General features: G+C 44.2%; 1 protein-coding gene across 1 annotated transcript in view; it reads left to right on the forward strand.

The window, feature by feature from the left end:
• The first annotated feature begins 4,357 nt into the window (after nucleotides 1–4,357).
• Nucleotides 4,358–21,445, forward strand: part of LOC136682465 (cadherin-4-like) — a 72,396-nt gene continuing 55,308 nt past the window's right edge. Inside the window, exon 1 of the mRNA XM_066658906.1 lies at nucleotides 4,358–4,385. The gene's annotated coding sequence lies outside the window, so the exon portion shown is untranslated. The remainder of the gene's footprint in view (nucleotides 4,386–21,445) is intronic.

Genomic DNA, 21,445 nt, shown 5'->3' on the forward strand with positions numbered 1-21,445 from the left:
TCCCTTGTTTGCTGCAGGGGCTCTTTAGCTGAGACTGCTGGAACTAATTCAGTAGCATGATCCTGCAGTGTTTACTGCAGTGTTTTAACACCTGCACTGTTTTTACTGGTGTTCTTTTCTCTCTCTCTCTCTCTCTCTCTCTCTCTCTCTCTCTCTCACTCCCCGCAGTGCTCCGTGAGCGGGCGTGAAAGCCCAGCTGGGGAAATCACAGAATCAGCGGCTGATTGTGCCACTGATGGAGACCATTTGGACTCCAGCTCTGCAGCAGGAAATTGAATTACCTTCACAATCTGTTTGCACACTGTATTGGGTGTGTGTCTATTGGGTGTGTGTGTGTGTGTGTGTCTATTGTGTGTGTGTGTGTGTGTATTTTGTTGAAATGGAGATCATCGTGTGCCCCCACATTCCCACTGTTGTGTGTGTGTGTGTGTGTGTGTGTGTGTGTGTGTGTGTGTGAGAGAGAGAGAGAGAGAGAGAGAGAGATTCGGTTTTGCTGAAATTGCTCTGATTGCACTTTCCTATTCGGCCTGCCCACAGTGTGAAATCCTTCCTGTCCGCTTCATGCTCCTGTGTGCTTGAGTGTAACCATGTTAAACCTATAGGATATTAGCCTTGTCATGCCCGGTTACAGCTGCACACCTGACTTTTCTGCCTTTATCCATCCATTACAGGGCTATTTTAACCTCTACTTGTCACACGTATCACAGGGAGTGAGAGCAAAATGGGGGAAGTTTATAGAAACTTTTAACCAATGCCACATTTGTATTTTTCTAAAGCTTTTTTATTTTTTCCTCCAGTGTTACTGAGTAAACAACTGTTTGGGTGGAAAAGTTCTGAGAGAAGTATTACAAGGATTCAGAGGGGATAAAAATGTATTGTTGTGTTGATATTCTTCAGAAACTAGTGGCAAACACGTAAATAAATGGTCAATACCTGTTAAGTTCCTTAACTACGAAAATAAACCCTTTTTTTTTTCATTAAGAGTTTGGTTCCTGAGAATTCGCCCAGAGCCGAGTGTAAACTAAATATAGGGCAATTACATACAGAGGCACTTTGGAGAGAATATCACAGAAATATTACACTCTTGACATGAAATAGATTAGAAATGGAGTGAATAGGTCAAAGGGCAGGAGTCGATGCTTCTTTAAAGGCTTCGTTTTGCTGTTTCTTTTGGATCCACAGGTTATAACCACATCAGTCATGACTGACCTCGTAAAGCTTTTTCTGCAGCCAGATAATGACCAGGCTGTATTCAGATTGCAGATTTCACTGCAGTAATGTACAGATTACATGTTAGGAGCAAGGAACCGAAAGGAAAATCAATGCCTTAAGCATGAAATAAGGAGCTTCATGGGTGAAGCATTTTTATTTACACTTTTATCTTTATGGAAGCAGTCATTGCTCGTGACAGCGTGTACTCTCTCAGCGGTGCACTTCCACTTATTAAAGCAAATAATATTTTGTTGTAGTTCCACTCACCCGCATTAGTAATAATTAATCAAAACAAACATTCAGCATGCCATAATAAAGCCTGCAATTGTTTCCCATAATCAGACGACTAATTAGTTTGTTACTGCCTTCTCTCAAAGAGGGAGAAAGATGTGAAACAGCGCAGAATTCTCTCTCGCTTCTTTTTCTACTCCCATCCCTATTAATGTAGAATTCCACACGGATGGGAAATATTGTTCTATGCCATTTGTGCTATGAATAATGGATTTTCTCTATTACGACTTTTTGTTTCGCTTGTATTTGCTTGTTTTTTGCAAGTGGGTTTTTTTGTTTGTGTTTGGTTTTGTTCTTTTTTTCTAGTTGGTACGTACGTGTAGACATTAAATTCTTCACATGGATGCACAAACAGTGCTGTCCAGACATTTGCAGACACCTGCTCACACACAATTTATTCTGCAGTGAAGAATATCAATGAAGAGCTTGGCCCCTTTGGCTGCGGTAACAACCTCGACTGGTCTGAAGATGCTGCGAGAATTTGATAGAATTCAACCACAGGGAGTCACATTTGAATAACTAATTAACAGCAGTGGGCGGCACGGTGGCGCAGCAAGTAGGTGTCGCATTCACACAGCTCCAGGGGCCTGGAGGTTGTGGGTTCGATTCCCGCTCCGGGTGACTGTCTGTGAGGAGTGTGGTGTGTTCTCCCTGTATCCTTGTGGGTTTCCTCCGGGTGACTGTCTGTGAGGAGTTTGGTGTGTTCTCCCTGTGTTTGCGTGGGTTTCCTCTGGGTGCTCCGGTTTCCTCCCACAGTCCAAAAACACACATTGGTAGGTGGATTGGTGACTTAAAAGTGAGTGTGTGTGTGTGTTGCCCTGTGAAGGACTGGCGCCCCCTCCAGGATGTATTCCTGCCTTGCGCCCAATGATTCCAGGTAGGCTCTGGACCCACCGTGACCCTGAATTGGATAAGCGCTTATAGATAATGAATGAATGAATGAATTAACAGTAGTTACATGTATCCAAAGCCCATTTCTGGGGGCAGTTACACCCCTCTAACCGGCACTTGGCATTTGGCTTGGTGCCATTTGCGTTAATTGGCTAAGCTTTGATGGTTTTTTATTTCTTTTACCGTATTATATTTGATATTTCAGAAAGCCAGAATACAGCTAATTCATTCAGATTTGTATAAGGCTTTTTATGCATATTATTAGGCAGATCTTAATAAATTAATAGATGTAAAATTGTTGGATGCCGTCTCTGAATGCAGCACCCTTCAGGCATCAACCATGAATTAAAGGTTTTCATACTGAGTGCAGGAGGAGGCTTGGGGATTTGTAGAAAAAAAAATTATCTTTTATGTGTTTGGTGGAATTGGCCTGGTGCATGCTGGGAGAACAGCGTGTGTTAGTCATCGCCTGGTTAGCGCATCAAGGTTAAAGCCTGGCCGTCTGTCTGGAGTGAGAGAGTGGGCTAGACGCTGGTGGAGTGGGAGCCAGAACGCCGGCGGGCGTCCGAGACGAGACGAAGAAACGGGATGAAACGCAAACAGAGGCGACCCAGCTGCTCAGTACACAGGGCATTGATGTTTGTGTTACAAAGACAGACAGGCATGACATTGTTTAGAGGAGGCAAAGTATTTTGGGGTTTCTTTTCTTGTCTATGTGCGAGCGTGAAGACGAACTCTTACGTTTCTGGTGCACGGATAAATGACAGCGCTATCTCCTCGGCTTTGAAAGGCGAGGGAGGCGAGCGGGACGGGCGAGGAACGGCGTGAAATTTCCGACAAAACTATTTTTTATTTATTTTTTTTGAAGGGAAGAATAGACAACACGACCTCTCGAACGAGCTGACTCTGAGGAAATTGGACCGCTCCCTTGCTCTCTGTGCTTAAAAGCAGAATGAAGAATGGCCCTCACATAAACAAGGAACAAGAAGAAGAGACAAGCAGAGTGAGAAGAAGAAGAAGGACTGATGGCCTTGTCGCGTAGAGAATCGCTCTCAGATTCCAAAGGCTTTCTCCGTCTCGCTTACTCATTTGAGGCCATTGTGCTTCCGCCACGACTGAGCGGCAATTTGGCGTCCGCGATGGTGATGGGGGTGGAATGGAGGGGTGGAGGGTTGCGGGGTGGGGGAAAGATGTTGGTTCTGGTTGTCTCCCTGTGGTGCTGCTTTAAATGAGCCCCATGAATACAAAGTGATGGCTTAGAAACTGACTGCTCAACCCCATCTTTCTCTCCAAAGGGGATAGAGGGGGGCACTTTGGGAAACAAGGCCCATAAACCTAACAGCTGCCTCTCTGCATGAATCCAGCTGTGCTGTTCTTGCTGCTGTGTGAAACGGAAGCTTCAAATGTGGTATTGTCAGCGTATCTACATGTCCATAGCAGACACACAGTGCTGCAAGTGAGAGGGATTGCACGGTGAGGTACAGATAAAATGAGATGTAATAAGTTCAGGGGAAAAAAGGGTATTAAAAAATACTTGGAAAATATATAGAATTCAGTGTGTTCAAGAGTTCCTTTTGTGGCCTGCATTACTATTGTTTTTGTTACTTTATATATTCCATACAAAATAGGAGGCATATGGACAGAACTGGGGTGATATTTCAGGTCAGAGTGACTTGGTGCCTGTGTTCTGGGCTTCCTTCTGCTTGACCTGGTTTATGTTGTACCTGCTGAGTCCTCCCTCTATTGGCTCCTTTGTGTGGTGCATTGAAAGGAATTTTTACCACACAGTTTCGCATCAAATGTCCTGGCAAAATCGGTCTGAAATTTAAAGCCACTTTCATTGCTTTGTGTTCCTTTTTACGGTTGGTGTTAAGTTGTTCTCTATTGATTGGCGATCCTGGCTGATTAGTGATAAGTGTATATTAACAAATTGCAGTACTGACCGTGTTTTCTCTTTTTTCTTACAGACACCCCGCTGTCCTCTGGTCGAGGTGAGTGTTGTGATATTTCTGTAACACTGTGTAATATGCACTGGTCCAGATTACAACTGTGGATGGCTAGCTGTGCTGTACAGTAAGTGTAAGCGAAGGCAAAATACCAGTCTCTAGATTTCAGGTAGACATGGGCATTTTCCCTCAGCGTGGTCCTTCATTTCCACACAGCGTGATTTGGTGCGCAGCCCTTGTGATGGAGAGACATTGCTCTGTTCACACATGTACTCTCACAAAGATGGAGGGCAGTCGTTTGGACCTGAATGTGACCTCTGGGGCAGTAGTTTTGAAGGTGTGTGTTTGTGTGTGTCTGTGCCTGTGTTAGAGATGTCACTATGAATTATGTCATTGGTCAGATGATCTGTCAGTTTAGATGAGAAATAAAGGAATTACATTTTACTTTTTTATTGTTATTGTTTTATTGATATTATTGTTGTTGAATTATAACTTGTTGAATTTACTGTTCACAATATTACACATAAATATTCGCAATCAAAATGATTCAAACCACATTGAAAATTAGGTTTATTAGGTAAAATGACAAACTTACAGCTTTTTGCAAGAAAAATAACTAAACACTATATAAAAAAAGTGTTTTTGCCAAATTCAACAAAAACAAAATATCACTTTTAATGACTACTGCAGTCTCAGAATTATTCTGCTTCCTGAATCCCTCATTAGAGCACACTTCCAATTCAGGTGTTGTCTCAAGCACAACTCACACAACTAATCGAGGGCTTTATTACTTGCATCAGGTGGGCTTGACATAAAAGGCAAAAGAGACTGGCTAGAGGACGGCTGACTGTGAAGTTTGAATGAATGTTAAGTCAGGAGAGTGGTACAAAAAGTTAGAAGAGGTCATTGACATTCTCAAAGAAGGGGAAAGGATACAAAAGATAGCAAAGGCACTGAATGTTCCAGGAGATACGGTTTCACACATAGTTCCCAAGTTCAGAGTTAAAGGAACACTGGCTACACTACCTGAACGTGTCAGAAGGGACCTATCACTGGCTACCATCAGATTCCTGAGGAGGCAGATGGTCAAGAGCCCTAGAATGCCTGCAAAACACCTGCAGTAAGATTTGGTGGCATCAGACACTGAAGTTTCAGTTGGTGCAGTAAGATGCATACTAAACGCTGAAGCTCTACATGCTGGAACTTCAAGGTGTACATCTCTACTGACCCAAAACACAAGAATTTGGCTCCATTATGCTCAAAAGTATATAAATAAGCCAGGTATGGCTTGAGGAGCAAGAATGTAGCATATGCAGTGAAGAACACCCTGCCTACAGTGATGAATGATGGTGGCTTGGTGATTCTCTGGGGCTGTTTTGCTTCCTCTGGAACTGGACTCTTGTAACATGTGGAGGGCAAGATGGATTCAATCAAGTATCAGAAAATCCCAGCAGAAAAGTGCCTTCTGTGAAGAAGCTGAAGCTTGGGAAACGTTGGCCCTTCCAACAGGACAGTGATCCCAGGCATACCTCAGCATCCACCAAGGTTTCATTAGAGGGATTTGAAGAAGGCACTTGCAGCACACAAACTCAAGAATACTAGTGAACAGGAAGTCCTTGCCCGTGAGGAATGGGGTAAGATTCAACAGGAACGATGTTAGAAGATGGTATCTGGCTAAGCATCGTGTTTGCAGCAGGTCATAACCACACAAAGGCGTTGTACTAAATACTAAAAATAATTGTTGTGAAGGGTTTGAATAATTCTGAGCCTGCAGTAGTCATTAGAAGTGGCGTTTTGGAGAAGCCACTTGTTATATTATATTTTGAGCTATTTCAGATGTTCTTGTTTGATTGGTTTGTTTTAAAGTTTGTTAATTCTGTTAATGGACCTAACTTGTAATGGGGTGGGATAGTTTTGATGGCAGCTGTACCTCGTTGGGTCACTTTATGGATGGTACGGATAGTATTTTAAAGACAATATCTCATCTTTTGCTGTACAGTTTGTGTCAGTCTAGTTTCAACCACAGACACTCTGCCTATGTGTAAATGTAGAGTCTTGTCATCTATAGTTCAATAAACTGCACTCTCAGGGTTCTACCAGCTGATTTCTGATTGGCTCAGAATTCAGCTGGTAGAATTGCACCTGTGGCTGCTTCTGTACGTAGCCAATCAGAATTTGTCTGCTTCTGTACGCCTTGCCAAAATAGTAGGCAGTTCCTGGCCATGTTAAAGGCCGAGAGGCACCTGAATCTCCCTGGCAAGGCCGGACTCCTGCCAGTCATTTCCTAGTCCTTCATCAGTGGTCCCATTTGGGTCAGAGGATGCTTGTGGCTGAATAAATTTGCCTGCTGGGCTGTTCTCAGGTCATAGTCACTCTGTTTAGCACACTGACTCACATATACACATAAATAATACAAATGTGAAATTACCATATCAGTGTCAGTGAAGGGCAAGAATGATCCACCACTCAGAAGAATCCTACTCGCTGTGGTCTGAGTTGAACAGGTGTGTATTCTATGTTTATCTCAAGCTGCAACTGTGAATGAGTCAGTGAAAGTGTGAGTGAGTTACAAGCCAGTTCCATGAGGTGATATGTATCCGAATACTCAATGTGAACGTCTCCTTAGAAGTTGAAATTGCTTTAAGTGTTAAACGTGTTTTTCCTGCTCAGAGAGAGAACGCTGTCTGATCTTAGATAAAGAACCAGTAGCTGTGTGATGTTTCTGCCTGATCATCAGGAGACGAGAGATCAGAAGTTTGAATCCTCAGCTCTCTGTGGTCAGGAGCCTGAGGAAGATCACTGTGTGATATGATACACAGAGTTTAAGCCTGTGCATGGGAAAAGGCAAGAATTAAGATGAGAGGAGGGGCTGTAAAGGGAGAAGAAGGCAAGAAATGAAAGGTGAAATATGAGTAAATTCTGATTATAAGTCGACACTGAGCTTTGGTGTGTTTTGAAGATCTAACAAATAATGCACTGCTTATGACTAAACCACAGTGGGCAATTTAAAGAACTACTAGAACAGAAAATGGCAAGTTGACCTCCCTCAAATTTTTCTGTAATGAATGCAATTCTATGTATTAAAGTATTTTAAAAAAAGGTCTGTAGAATATGTGTTTTGGAACATTTGTAGCCTCAAACAATGTGTGATAAATGTGCTTCTGGTTTGGACTATTTTCTATTCAGATTCATTCAGAAAGACATATTGTCTTGTCTCTGTGTGTGTGTGTGTGTGTGTGTGTGTGTGTGTGTGTGTGTGTGTGTGTGTGCGTGTGTGCGTGCGTGTGTTTGTGTGTGTTTTCACACTTGTCTGTCTGTGTGGGACACAATAGGCTGCACTGAAGCGGGAATTTATTTTTGCTTTGTTTGTTGCTGGACAAGCGTATGATCCACCTGCAGAGCCTCGGGGCTTCAGGGAGAGAAAAAAAGCAAAAAAAGCACCTGCACTGACCGTGTGACATGCTACATCTGTTTACAGAGAGAGAGAGAGAGAGAGAGAGAGAGAGAGAGAGAGATAGGGTGATGTCAGATAGGCAGAGAGCAGGAATTCAGGATAGAACATGAAAGGGATGGGAAAAAAAAGAAAGTCAGTGAGTGATTGAGTGACTGAGTGACTGTTCTACCGATTGTAACGTGTGTGTGTGTGTGGGTATCATATGGAATTGGAAGAAATGTCTTTAAAGGGCAGACTTGCCTATTTCCTTCTGCTCCCAACCCCCCTATTTTTATTTCTTTTTATTATTTATTTTGCTCTGTTTGAAAGGGATGACATTCCAGAGAGTTTTTAATTCATTCTACACACTGTGAAAGAATAGAACATGTACAATGAATTTCCAGGTCAGCAAATTCACATGCCCAGCGCAGCGTCTAAAAACATCCTGCTGCTCCCTGTGTCTGACCGAAACACATCAATAGGAAGCCAAGAATATGCAGCAGAAAGCGTCTCTGTGCCGACTGAGGCTGCATGGTTAATGGTTTTTATATCATCACCACGATAAAGGCATCACTAAGAAATGTGTGATAACAGAAGACAAACATAACAGAGTGGTGTAGGGATTAAAATCACAGTAATGGAGTTTCTCTCAATTAGAGTCATGATTGTATCCACTAGCAGCAGGTAGGTGTCGCAGTCACACAGCTCCAGGGACCTGGAAGTTGTGGGTTTGATTCCTGCTCCGGGTGACTGTCTGTGAGGAGTGTGGTCTGTTCTCCCTGTGTCTGCGTGGGTTTCCTCCGCGGGACTGTCTGTGAGGAGTATGGTGTGTTATCCCTGTGTCTGCGTAGGTTTCCTCCGGGTGACTGTCTGTGAGGAGTGTGTGGAGCCCAATGATTCCAGGTAGGCTCTGGACCCACCGATAAGGGTTACAGATAATGAATGAATGTTATCCACTACCTTATCCAGCTACGTACAAATCACAAACAGCTGTATTAAATATAGCCTGTGAAAATGTTTGAAAAGAGAGCTATTGTCAGACGTGAGTGCTGGTTGCTGCCACAAGCACAGCAAAACAAAACTACATCACTGAGGAGCTTTTTAACTCTTTATGACTTCAAATATTTCTTTCCTGAATACCGTTTTGAGTTTTTTTAATCTGTATATGTCTCAGATTACCTTTCTGCACATCAGTTGCCCTTTATTGTTGCTTTGATTGAACAAAAGAATAAAGAGCATTACCACTCTGAACTGCACTTTGAATGAGCTTACATGTTCCTTCTGGATAAAAGAGCTTCCAGTAAGACAGCAGGTGTACTGCATGTTTTATATCGTGATAGAAAACACAGTCTCTCTTGGAAAGCTTAGTTTTTGAGCTCGGTTGAGTCGATCTCGCAAGAATCGCAATATACAACACCACTGGTACAAATCACTCATTTTCTGTCCATTTTCTGCAGCTCTGATTTAATAGTAAGCAGGCACCAGCAACCCCAGTGCTCTAAAACGCTACAGTATAGAGAATATAGACTGATTCATTTAGCTGCTTCTGTAGGAGTGCAGTTCAATAGCTGCTGGTGAAAACAAGTTGATATCAGGCAGAGCTCGGAGAAAGCCTGCTGCTGCCATCATACTTATAATAGAAGCTGTGATGAGCTCTGTTTGGACATCTAGTAATGCTGCCCCTTCAGCTGGCTCTGTGGATGGCGCTCACACACACACACACACACACACACACATCCTACACCCTTGCTACCCAAAGAGATGTGATTCAAGCTGGTCTATCCACTGTGCCAGGACAGAGAGTGTGCCATGTTCTTTTTCTTCCCTATGCCCTAGAAATGTGTATACACACACACACACACACACACACATTTATGTTTAGCGTCTTCCTGCAGTAAAACATGACAAAGGAAAAATGTAAATCCTCTCATAAGTACTTTCTCCATTTCTATGGTTTATTCCCATGATGTTTTGTTAAAGGTGGCATCTTCACAGCACTGTGATTGGTCCAGACCACCGTTGTTCAAACTTACGTTTGTTTGGGGACAGATGCTGCATGGACTACGACCATCACCACAGAAAAATAACTCAGTACTTACGTAGTTTAAAGCTACATGGTACGCACTGTAGGCTACTCTGCCCGCCTCTGATTATATTTTGTGGCCACCACAGTCACTGAACCTCTATGCAACCTGTGAATCATTTGAAACACACAGGCCCACTCAATCTATTCGGAAAAGAAGTTGGAGTCATTATGTTTTATTTCCTTTCCTCTTTCATTCACTTATCTTCACCTCCTGAACAATAGAGAGAGAGAGAGAGAGAGAGAGAGAGAGAGAGAGAGAGAGAGAGAGGGTGAGGCTATGCCCTTGTCCTTGGAGCAGAGTTTCGCAGTGTTTGTGTGAAGTACCTGAATAGCGACAGGCTGCAGATGGCTCCGGTGCTGTAAGGTAGACCTCAGCCACGCTTGGGGCACTCTGTGCTAAACTCAGCTTCATTGGGCATTATTTCCTTTCCTCTCCTCTTTGTGATCACTTTACTCTCCCCCTCCCACCCACCTCCATTGTAATTTTGGCCGAGCTTTATTCATTGTTGACTCATTTGAGTGCCACGCCCAGTGGAATTGTGGGTAGGAAATAAAGGGGCTAATACTGGCATTTTGCCCTCATCTTTTCTCAAGCGGTCAACCGTCAGTCTGACACGAGGCTCATGCTTAAACCATCAAACGCCTTCATTGTCAAGGAATCTCTCTCTCTCTCTCTCTCTCTCTCTGGCTTTAATTGGCCATACCTGAGGCAGAGAGAGGTGTAATTGTTGGAAGGGGAAAGTGCAATGCTTGGCTGGTTTGAGAGCCTTTATCTGTAATCTCAGGATTGATTTATGCTGTTTTTTTTTCAGCTGAACAATTTGTTCAGGAAGATCAAAAAAAAAAAAAAAAAAAAAACAGACAAGCTTAATACTGCCACAGCCACATGAAAGGCATGAAAAGCTGAAGAGGCACTGAGCTCTTTTTTTTTAAATCATAGAAAGCACCCCAGGGTCACTCTGTATAGCTACCAATATGTGGCATTGAGTGGATGCGCTTCGCTTTAATCCTGCGAAAAATAAATGAATTTCATTTTACACAACAGGAAATTAATAGATTTATTCCTGTTACAGAGTGCAAATGTTATGCTGTAGAACGTGGTCGGATCTACTGTGAACACAGCACTGCGTTGTGCCGTGCTCTGCCAGATGGTCATTCTCATGCTTGGAAATTCAGGTGGTATAAGCTTGTCAGAAAATCAAGCACATAGGACCCGATGGCAACATTTGCCTCTTTAAAAGTACTAAGTTCTTGTCTCGTTCGTGTTTTCAGACGAGCAACAGAAGCCCAGGGCAGGTCTGTCATTAGACGAACACCTACTTTCCTCCCGTTTCCACTGATCAAACACTATTTGTCAAAAGTGCAGAGGGGCATTAGCGTTGAGTAGGTTTTTTTTTTACTTTAACGCAACAGTCAGCAGGGGCTGCGGCGAGCTGTGGGAGAGATAACAGGTTAGATAACAGGATAAAGTTTGCACTCTGCAGGGAAGATCGCAGAAAGGCGGCAGACTGAGGGAATGCGCCCAGCTTCGGCCCATGTGTCAGCAGAGCTATATCCGTCCAACTAATTGCGCCACCACCGTTCCCAGCTGTCTGCCGAAAATGCCCACAATGCCCGGCCGATTGGGCCATGTCCAGACAGCCGGTGTCGCATTGGCATATCAGCACGGAAATGCAGTTGAACACTGGCCGCGAGAGCAGAGGAGAAATCTGCCTCCGGGCATTTTGGGAAGAAGTGTGTGTGTGTGTGTGTGTGCGCCACTTTTTGTCTGTCTGGGCATTTTCATGTCAAGGTGTGGGCAATGAAGTATAACGTAATAAATTCCAACTTCTACATAAACCTCCAGTCCACAGAGCATTCCAGTGGACTTTGATTCTCCAGTCACCCCCGGTGAACTTCCCCCACTGCTGGAGTTTAACTTTTCTCCCAAACTACTACACGTTACGATAAACCACGGAGGACCGGATGGGTTCAGTGCTAATTGCAATCAGCGGCATCTGCATTCATAGGAGCATCAGACAGGTGCTTCATGGATTCTGTGCGTGTGTGGGTCTTTGGGTAATATATTTATTTCATAGATATATAGGCCTATCTCTGTCATATACCCCTGAATGCATTGTTTTTTAAGGAAATATGCTCACACCGGAGGAGCAGCAGATGGTTAACCATCATTAGTTGCTAATGCTCACTGTCTCCCATACAAAGCCTATCACAAAGTGTTAATAACTAATTAATGAAATGGCATTCTGTCGTCTTGAGCACTGTTGTTCTTCGAATTCTCGCTGCGTGCTTTACCTTAAGAACTGAGAGATGAAGTACGCCTGGTAGAAATGACCTAATGGCACTGAGACTTACTATCTCTTTGACCAAACTAGCAGTATTCCAAGTGAATGGTAAATATAGCATTCCGAATCTGAAAGCAAAAAAGCTGTCCACATGCTTTAAACACAGGTTAATAGCTGCAGAAGCATGTAGTGTCGCAGTCACACAGCTCCAGGGGCCTGGAGGTTGTGGGTTCGATTCCCGCTCCGGGTGACTGTCTGTGAGAAGTGTGGTGTGTTCTCTCTGTGTCTGCGTGGGTTTCCTCCCAGTGATTGTCTGTGAGGAGTGTGGTGTGTTCTCCCTGTGTCTGTGTGGGTTTCGTCCGGGTGCTCCGGTTTCCTCCCACAGTCCAAAAACACACGTTGGTAGGTGGATTGGCGACTTAAGTGTCCGTAGGTGTGAGTGTGTGAGTGAATGTGTGAGTGTGTGTGTTGTTCTGTGAAAGAATGTTGCCCCCTCCAGGGTGTATTCCTGCCTCGCGCCCAATGATTCCAGGTAGGCTCTGGACCCACCGTGACCCTGAACTGGATAAGCGCTTACAGATAATGAATGAATGAATATTAGCTGCAGATCTAAGCCTGTTGACATGGCACAGAAAGTTAAATACTTTTCCTTAGTTCTGCCCTGAACCTTTCCTCAGTCAAGTGCTTACTTACTTTGAGACATATATTAGACTAGCAGCAACTTCCAGCCTTTACCTTTCTGACTTTTTAATGCTAGCGTGTAGGAGGGTACTGTTACAACCTTGTGGACAGGGGCTTTGGACATTGATGCTGCAAGAGCGATGGCGTAACCCATTTCCTACTTGACTTCCCTGAGCAGCTCTATGGTAACTCAAGCAGGAACCTGTGATCACTTCCAAATATACCTGTTTGATCTGTATGTGGAACATTTTAAAGCCCAGATAAATCCATGTATTTACCTGAGGCGTGGGCCCGGGATTTCTGGGAATGTGACAAAGTAGCTTAAAGTGGGTGGATCATGTGCCTGCTAAAAACAAGAAAACAAGGCTGCATTGTGCATAACCATGCATACAGATCACTTCATGTACCGGGAAACACAAAGGCATTCTGTAGAATACTGACACTCTGGGGAACCAGGTCAGGAGCTGTGGTTCATGCATGGACGTGGCCTTAATTGTCCCATTCCTAACAATCAGAGCATATATTACCCAACAAAATCTGAGGAAACAGAGATTTTATTTATTTATTTTTTTATTTTTTTATTTTTTTTCAAATTTGACTGGTGTTTTTAGGAACAGGTTCTGAAAGTAGTGAATTCAACTACATTTACACACACACACCCACACATTCAGTTTTGCCCGCACAGCTGGTGTAATCTTTATGGGGGGGGAAAAAAGCATGAAATAAAATAGGTTGCTCTGAAACTACAGAAAATTACTTAGACCACCATGCCCAGAGCCAAGCGTTGATTAGAGGAATGAAATGCCACAAAAGCTGTGCTGTGTGCTACGGTCCATGTATTGACTAATATTTTCAGTATATATCTGTAATTTTGGTGTTCAAGCCCCGCTCCAGGTGACTGTCTGTGAGGAGTGTGGTGTGTTCTCCTTGTGTCTGTGTGGGTTTCCTCCGGGTGACTGTCTGTGAGGAGTGTGGTGTGTTCTCCTTGTGTCTGTGTGGGTTTCCTCCGGGTGACTGTCTGTGAGGAGTGTGGTGTGTTCTCCCTGTGTCTGCGTGGGTTTCCTCCGGGTGACTGTCTGTGAGGAGTGTGGTGTGTTCTCTCTGTGTCTGCGTGGGTTTCCTCCGGGTGACTGTCTGTGAGGAGTGTGGTGTGTTCTCTCTGTGTCTGCGTGGGTTTCCTCCGGGTGACTGTCTGTGAGGAGTGTGGTGTGTTCTCCCTGTGTCTGCGTGGGTTTCTTCCAGGTGACTGTCTGTGAGGAGTGTAGTGTGTTCTCCCTGTGTCTGCGTGGCTGTCCTCTGGGTGACTGTCTGTGAGGAGTGTAGTGTGTTCTCCCTGTGTCTGCGTGGGTTTCCTCCAGGTGCTCTGGTCCACCCCTACCCCCCCCCCCCATCCAAAAACATGCGTTAGTAGGTGGCTTGGTGACTCAAAAGTGTTCATGTGTGTGTGAGTGAATGTGTGTGTGTGTGTCGCCCTGTGAAGGACTGGCGCCCCCACCAGTGATTCCGGGTAAGCTCCTGACCCACAGCGACCCTGCATTAAGCTGGATAAATGGTTATACACAATAAAAGAATGAATGAACTTGTACTTTTTTAAGTGTCTTCAGTGGTACGAAGAGCAGGCTTTTAGTTTAACTATCATTAAGGGCACGTACTAGTCCTGTCTCAGGCTCAAGGCTGCAGCTGGGGAAGGAGAGACCTTGCTGGCAGTGGAATCCGAAGGCTGCTCTTGTGTGTTTGGCCATGTGCAAATGAGACATTAAATTTACATTTCATTAGAAACTCTTCTCTGCCACTTTACTCGCAGTTCCTGCAAGTTTTGAAAATGCTTTTCAATGAACATGTTCTGGAAGAGAACAATGAGATACACATATGTCAGGATTTGTAATGTTGTTGTGATGTGTACGATTGCTTCCCTCGGAATATAACTGGTAAATTTCTAATGTATAAAGCAGACCGAGAGGAAAAGCCAACTAGAAAATATAGGTGTCCTCAAACGTCAGCCAGTTTTCACCACTTTTCTCTATACCCTGATTAGCGTAACCCTGAGCTAGCACAGTTAGCATAGCATGGGGGATTTACTACCTTTGTTTACTAGATGCCCTCACCTTTATACTCCCACAGTGGCATGTCCAGTCTGAACCATGAGACTGAACCAGTGTTGAACTGTAAACTCCAATTTTCACTTTTTCAGCTTTTTCAACTTTTTCTGCTTTACTCCAAAAGTTGAGTTAGTTTTATTTATTTTTTTATTAATTCTTTGCTTTTTTCCCAGAGGATGCATATGCACCATCTGCTGTGTGGTACGATAGAAACATCAACATCAAATGAAAATACTTTATCTATGCATTTTGTACAGGCCTAAAAAAGGGAGCATTTTCCGAAATGTCCTGGCGGATTCCTTAAGCCCGGATGTGACAGAGTCCCGTTCAAAGACGAGGAAGGAGCAGAAAGGGACATCCGCTCTGATCGAGCTTTCCTCACATCTGAGCAGGCATTAGTGAAACAAGCAGAGTGAAAGGACACAGCCGAGGCTTTCCACAGAGCGAGTAACCTTCTTTCTGATTCTCCAGACAGTCGGTCTGGGGAAATGCAGGCTCTGAGCCATGTGGAATCACGCTGGAGTTCAAAGCATATGGAGCAGAGGGGCAGGCCACACACACACACACAAACACACACACACACACACACACACACGTTGTAGCACAGTCTCTATCGAGTAGCTATATTAACTTTGTGCCCTGTACTAATATAGAACTTGGTTCTGACTCAGTCAGACGTCTATATCTCATTGTTCTCGTCCAGAAACCAGGCATCAGACGTATATCGATGTTCGCTGAATTTTAGAGGAAGAGTTTTTGGGTCAGACTTGGTGCGGGGGGAAAAAAGCCTAAAAGTTTCACGCTGAAGACTTTCACATTCGATTGCTCCATTACAAACCCACGAGCATCACACACTGCAGGAAGAGCAGAAGCTGACCTTTTGCTGACCTTTTCTGAATTAGAATTTCAGTCAAGCTTTAAATGCAGTTGTCCATGGCGGTGCATTAATTGCCTGAGAGCAGGTAACAGTGGCGTTAATGGATTGTTCAATAGCTCACTCAGTCAACCATTTCATTTCTTATTCCACATTCTGCCGCCCCCCCTCCACCTCAATTCTGCCATAACTAAACCCACACACCTCTCCACTTCTCTTCAGCATGATCTCTCTCTCTCTCTCTCTCTCTCTCTCTCTCCATACATCTCTATCCCCTTCATCTCACTTTCTGTGGTCCCTTTCACTCCTCTCTCTCTCTTTGTTTCTCTTCTGCTCATCTCTCATTCTGTTTTCTCTCTCTCATACTTTCTCTCTTATTTCCCCTGTCTTTTCACTCTCTCCCTCTGGTTTATCTCTTCCCCTTATCTCTCATTCTCTGCTCTCTCTCTCTCTCTCTCTCTCTCTCTCCCCTTCATCTCACATACTCTGGTCCCCTTCTTTCTCTTTTCTCTTTTTCTGTTTCTCTTCCTCTCATTCTCTTCTCTCTCTCTCCCCCCCTTCTTCTCACATACACTGGTCCCCCTCTTTCTCTTTTCTCTTTTTCTGTTTCTCTTCCTCTCATTCTCTTCCATCACTCTTTCTCGCTCTCTCTCTCTCTCTCTCTCTCTCTCTCTCTCTCTCTCCCCTTCATCTCACATACACTGGTCCTCCTCTTTCTCTTTTTCTGTTTCTCTTCTGCTCATCTCTCATTCTTTCTCTCATTTCCTCTCTTTTTCACTCTCTCCCTCTGGTTTATCTCTCCCTCCATCTCTTCCCCTTATCTCTCATTCTCTCTCTCTCTCTCTCTCCCCTTCATCTCACATACTCTGGTCCCCCTCTTTCTCTTTTATCTTTTTCTGTCTCTCTTTCTCTTATTCTCTGCACTCTCTCTCTCTCGTTTTCTTAATTTCTTTGTCACTTACTACTTCCCCTAAATTTCCCCCTTTTCCATCTCATTCTTACATTGTTTCTCCCCACCCTGTACCCTGCCTCTCTCACTCTCTATTGTCTTCTCTCTCTCTCTCACTCTCTCGTTCTTTCTCTCTTTTTACTGTGGAGGTGGTGTAGCAGTGAGGCCTGTAGAGATAGACCGTGACCAGGCAAATCCCTGCACAAATTAGAGAGCAGAAGCCATTATTACAGCCAATGGCTGACTGCAACTCCCAACACTTAAATTACAACCTTTCTGCTCCTCGGCACATCCCAAGAACAAAAAGAAACCATTTTTATTACGCCCCTTACACCCCACCCCACCTCAGTGGACAGGAATGTCTAAAGCCTACCCACTTCTGTAGATTGCGTACAGTATTATGGGATGTTCAGGGGATGTCTCTTGTGAAAGAGGGAAAGATTGAAAGAGAGAGGGAGAGAGAGATGGTGCAACAGACTAAAGGAGACAGTGAGCACATAGTGAGTGAGATCAAGAGAGATCTGTATCGCTTCACTAACTCCAAATGCATTAAAACCGCTCATCTTAAACGCATATTCTCACACTACAGACCGCCTGCTTGTCACACACACACACACACACACAACCCTAACCAAGCTTACACTTTCATGTTGAATCTTCTGAGGCGATTCATTCCTCAGCTTCCAACTTCTGCTCGGCTGATTCTGTATTATTAGAGAACATCTCTGCGGAAACGAAGTGTCTGTCACTCAAAGCGGCCGTAAAGCTCTGGCACTGTAGATTACCAAATCGAGTGGAGATGCCGTGTCACACTGTAGCGCTCTGTTAAAAAACCTTTTAAGATATTTGAGGAACCTGTCATTTACTGCAGGAGACTCTTACCCTAGAAACGAACTGCAGCACTCCGTTACTTCAATGAAACTTAAAACTTTTTAAACGCACTTATGAACCAAAAAACTGCCACATGGGACCTTCGCCTTGAGAACTGTATCATGTTCCGTGGCTAAGGAAATAGTTTCATTATCTACACTGAGCCATGTCTATTGGTTGGTTGGTTTATTTATTTATTTATTTTCTGTGTAGTTAATTGGGATTATTGCTCCTGCTATTACCCAGTGTAGTCTACTGAAGTACTGATATGGCTAGCATCACTGATGGGTTTCATTTGTAAATGTTCTATTAGAATCAGGGATATACGTGTTCACCATCGCAGTAGTTTGTAATAACTACTCTTGATGATTCGAGAGAACTTTCCATTTGAACCCAACTGTGAGTGTCAGGACTACACTGATGGGTTCTCTCATGAAAGATGCACATTATAATCTGGGTTTAAATCTATTCAAGTAAAGGGTAGCGTCGTCTGTATTTGACTTTCTACTATTCTGTTGTAGCAGGGACCCTATCCTCTGTTGTTGTTTACTGGTGCAATGATCTTTACAAACTGGACAAGCTGATCTGAAAGGCTGGCTCTGTTGTAGGACTCAGATTGGACTCTGGAGGCTGTGGCAGAACCACAGACTATCAATAAGCTACTTGCGTTAATGGACAATGAAGAACACTGTGCGAGATCGGTCTTTCCCGCTGCAATACGACTACTAATAAGCTACTGATCCATTACTATCTTATCTTATATATTACACAGGATTGAGAGACTCTGATTATACATATGATAATAAATTATTAATGGCCAAAGGTGGCACTGTGGTGCAGCAGGTTACTGTCGCAGTCACAGCTCCTGGGACCTGGAGGTTGTGGGTTTGAGTCCCGCTCCGGGTGACTGTCTGTGAGGAGTCGGTGTGTTCTCCCTGTGTCTGCGTGGGTTTCCTCCGGGTGACTGTCTGTAAGGAATGTGGTATGTTCTCCCTGTGTCTGCGTGGGTTTCCTCCGGGTGACTGTCTATGAGGAGTGTGGTGTGTTCTCTCTGTGTCTGCGTGGGTTTCCTCCGGGTGACTGTCTGTGAGGAGTGTGGTGTGTTCTCCCTGTGTCTGCGTGGGTTTCCTCCGGGTGACTGTCTGTGAGGAGTGTGGTGTGTTCTCCCTTTGTCTGCATGGGTTTCCTCCGGGTGCTCCGGTTTCCTCCCACGGTCCAAAAACACACGTTGGTAGGTGGATAGGTGACTCAAAATTGTCCATAGGTGTGTGTGTGTGTTGCCCTGTGAAGGACTGGCGCCCCCTCCAGGTTGTGTTCCCGCCTTGTGCCCAGTGACTTTGGGTAGGCTCCAGACCCACAGCGACTCTGAACTTACAGACAATGAATGAATGAATGAATGAATGAATTATTGGCTAACTGATGTACTGGTCAAGCCCTACCCTGCACAGTGTGTTTCTCAGTGGGTTGTAAGTATGTTCAGGCAGGTACACATTCTAAAAAGAAAAATTATTTAAAAATATTTTTCCCAAAGATTTGTATCTAGGCTGAAACTTCAGTACAAATCTGACATGTTGCCATTTCTTAAGCTGTGATCCTTTGGAGCCGGATGGATGTGTTTGCCTTTGCATTTCAGCGGGCCTTGTTAGGGTGAGTTTCGCAGATGCTGATGTTGTGCCTGCCAGGAGATGGAAATCTCTCACCTCGCCTGTCGCGCTCCTCTCTCCTCCGTCACGCAGAGGCGCTTCAATCACACCATTCTGTCATCTGGCATCGCCGTCATCCCTGGTTCTGTTCCATCGTTTTCAGCTGGAGAGTAGTTAATATGCGGCTTAGCGTATGTGCCGGTATCGGCCTCAATATGGTGATATAATTGAATTGTTTATCTGAGAAAACAGCCCGTGGTCATAGAGCTGAATAAATAAATGAACTCAGCTCTGCCTCTCTGACCCCTCCGTTGACAAATAAACAAACAGATTTCGGCTTCCCTTGGTGAGCACCGTGAACCTTTCTGTGGCTCCTCTCTGCATTTCCTTCTAATGCGCTGATGCTGGCGGCTAAATTAGTCAAACGCATTTGACAAAAACCTCAGGTTCAGTCATAAACTGAACCGTGCTCAAAGATGAGAGGTTAAAAAGGTGACCTCATTCATTTCTCACTTCTTTTCACTTCTTCTCTCTCCTGTTTCCACTATCTTTCATTACCTTACACTTTCTGGATCTCTCTTATCTCTAGAGCTCATTTTGTCTTTTTGTCCCGTGGTCAGTCTCGTTTGATAACTCCACTATCAACTCTCTCTCTTTCCTCCACCCTACCTCCGAAGCTGTGCTCTGGTGCCCTGCTGTTTCCATGGTTATGATGGCACCATTACTCATAGCCGCATGCTGTTGGCACGCTTGCAGTGGTCAGGGTGAGGGACTGGCAGTGGCAGGGAAAGTCGGTGCAGGAGGCTCTGACCCCTTAAAGAGGGGCACACACAGGGCAAGGCCAGTGCTGCCTGACCAACAACACTACTCCATCATGTCCACTTCTCCAAAGCTGGCCTAGCCTACTAAAACTGCACTCAAGCTGGCGCACCTGATTTCAAGTCACACGCTCATGGTGTACTACCTTTATAACCTACCTTTATAAACCAGCATTTTTTAACCTAATCAGAGCTGCTACATCTTTATCATCTGGTTGAGTGCCGCTGACAGACGGGAAACATGTCAGTAAACGTTGTGCATGTAACGAAGGCCTTCAGGGGCGTCTGAATTTTAGAGCTAGGTGTGTTTGATCTGCAATCTCCAGAGTGGGAGACCTTCAGGACCAGGATTGAGCACTCCTGCTTTAATAGCTTTCTCTCATAACTCACACAGCTCAGTTATTAAAGTCCAGAGTGTAAAGACTTAACATCTGTAAAATCATATTAATTTGAGAATTCAGTAGGGCTTCGAAACCTCCCTATTTTGTTTATTTGCAGGTCTTTTGTTACATGCTGCTGTGAAGTTCCTAAACTAAAATGGTGTTGATACAGAGATATAACACAGTGATAATCAGGGAGCAAGTTTATAATTCAGTGTTAACCTGCAGTGCAAGAAAAGCTTGCACTTAAGAGTAGAGGAGTTAAAACGCTGTTTTCCTGCGGCTGATCATCTGTGTGTGCAAGGATTTTACAGAGCTGCTTTATTCAGTATTACAGTTTCAAACAGCTTGTATGGCTTATTTATCATCAAAGGACAGTCTCATATACACTATACACTGATCCACTTATACCGGTACAGCACACCGTGTCACTGTGGTGTTAAGAGTGAACCACCACCCACATATTACCTGCTTTTGGTGGTGGTCCTGTGGGGATTCTGACCACTGAAGTACAGGGTGTAAGTGGGGCTGTCCTGGATACCATTTTGGAGCTTCAGAGCTTCAACCGGGATATTTGGTGAATATTTGAATTATTGAGGAGTGGCGTGGTGTATACTGTTGTCATTAACAAAATCTGCTTCCGATCCCTGCATTGATATCCCTCTCTCCAGGCTGTGCTGCGTCTGATGGCATGGCTTTGCTCGCTAACCTGCTAACTAGCTCGCTAACTAAGGGCACAGTGTATACACAATTTAACCAGTTTGGGTTTAATTTCAGGCACAAAGCTGACAAAATGAACTGTGGCATTGCCACAATTAGGCTTCATTTGCACAGACTTTTATGCTAATGAGCCTGAATATGGGTGGAGTGGAGCTTTGCCTTTATCGATAGCCACATGTATCCCTAATCTGAAAATTAGAAACCTAATACCTACCCACAAACAAATATCTGGATATCAGCGCTCATCACCCGCTTTAAAATTAAAGC

Source organism: Hoplias malabaricus, unplaced genomic scaffold (assembly GCF_029633855.1).
Source record: "Hoplias malabaricus isolate fHopMal1 unplaced genomic scaffold, fHopMal1.hap1 scaffold_72, whole genome shotgun sequence".
Taxonomy (NCBI): domain Eukaryota; kingdom Metazoa; phylum Chordata; class Actinopteri; order Characiformes; family Erythrinidae; genus Hoplias; species Hoplias malabaricus.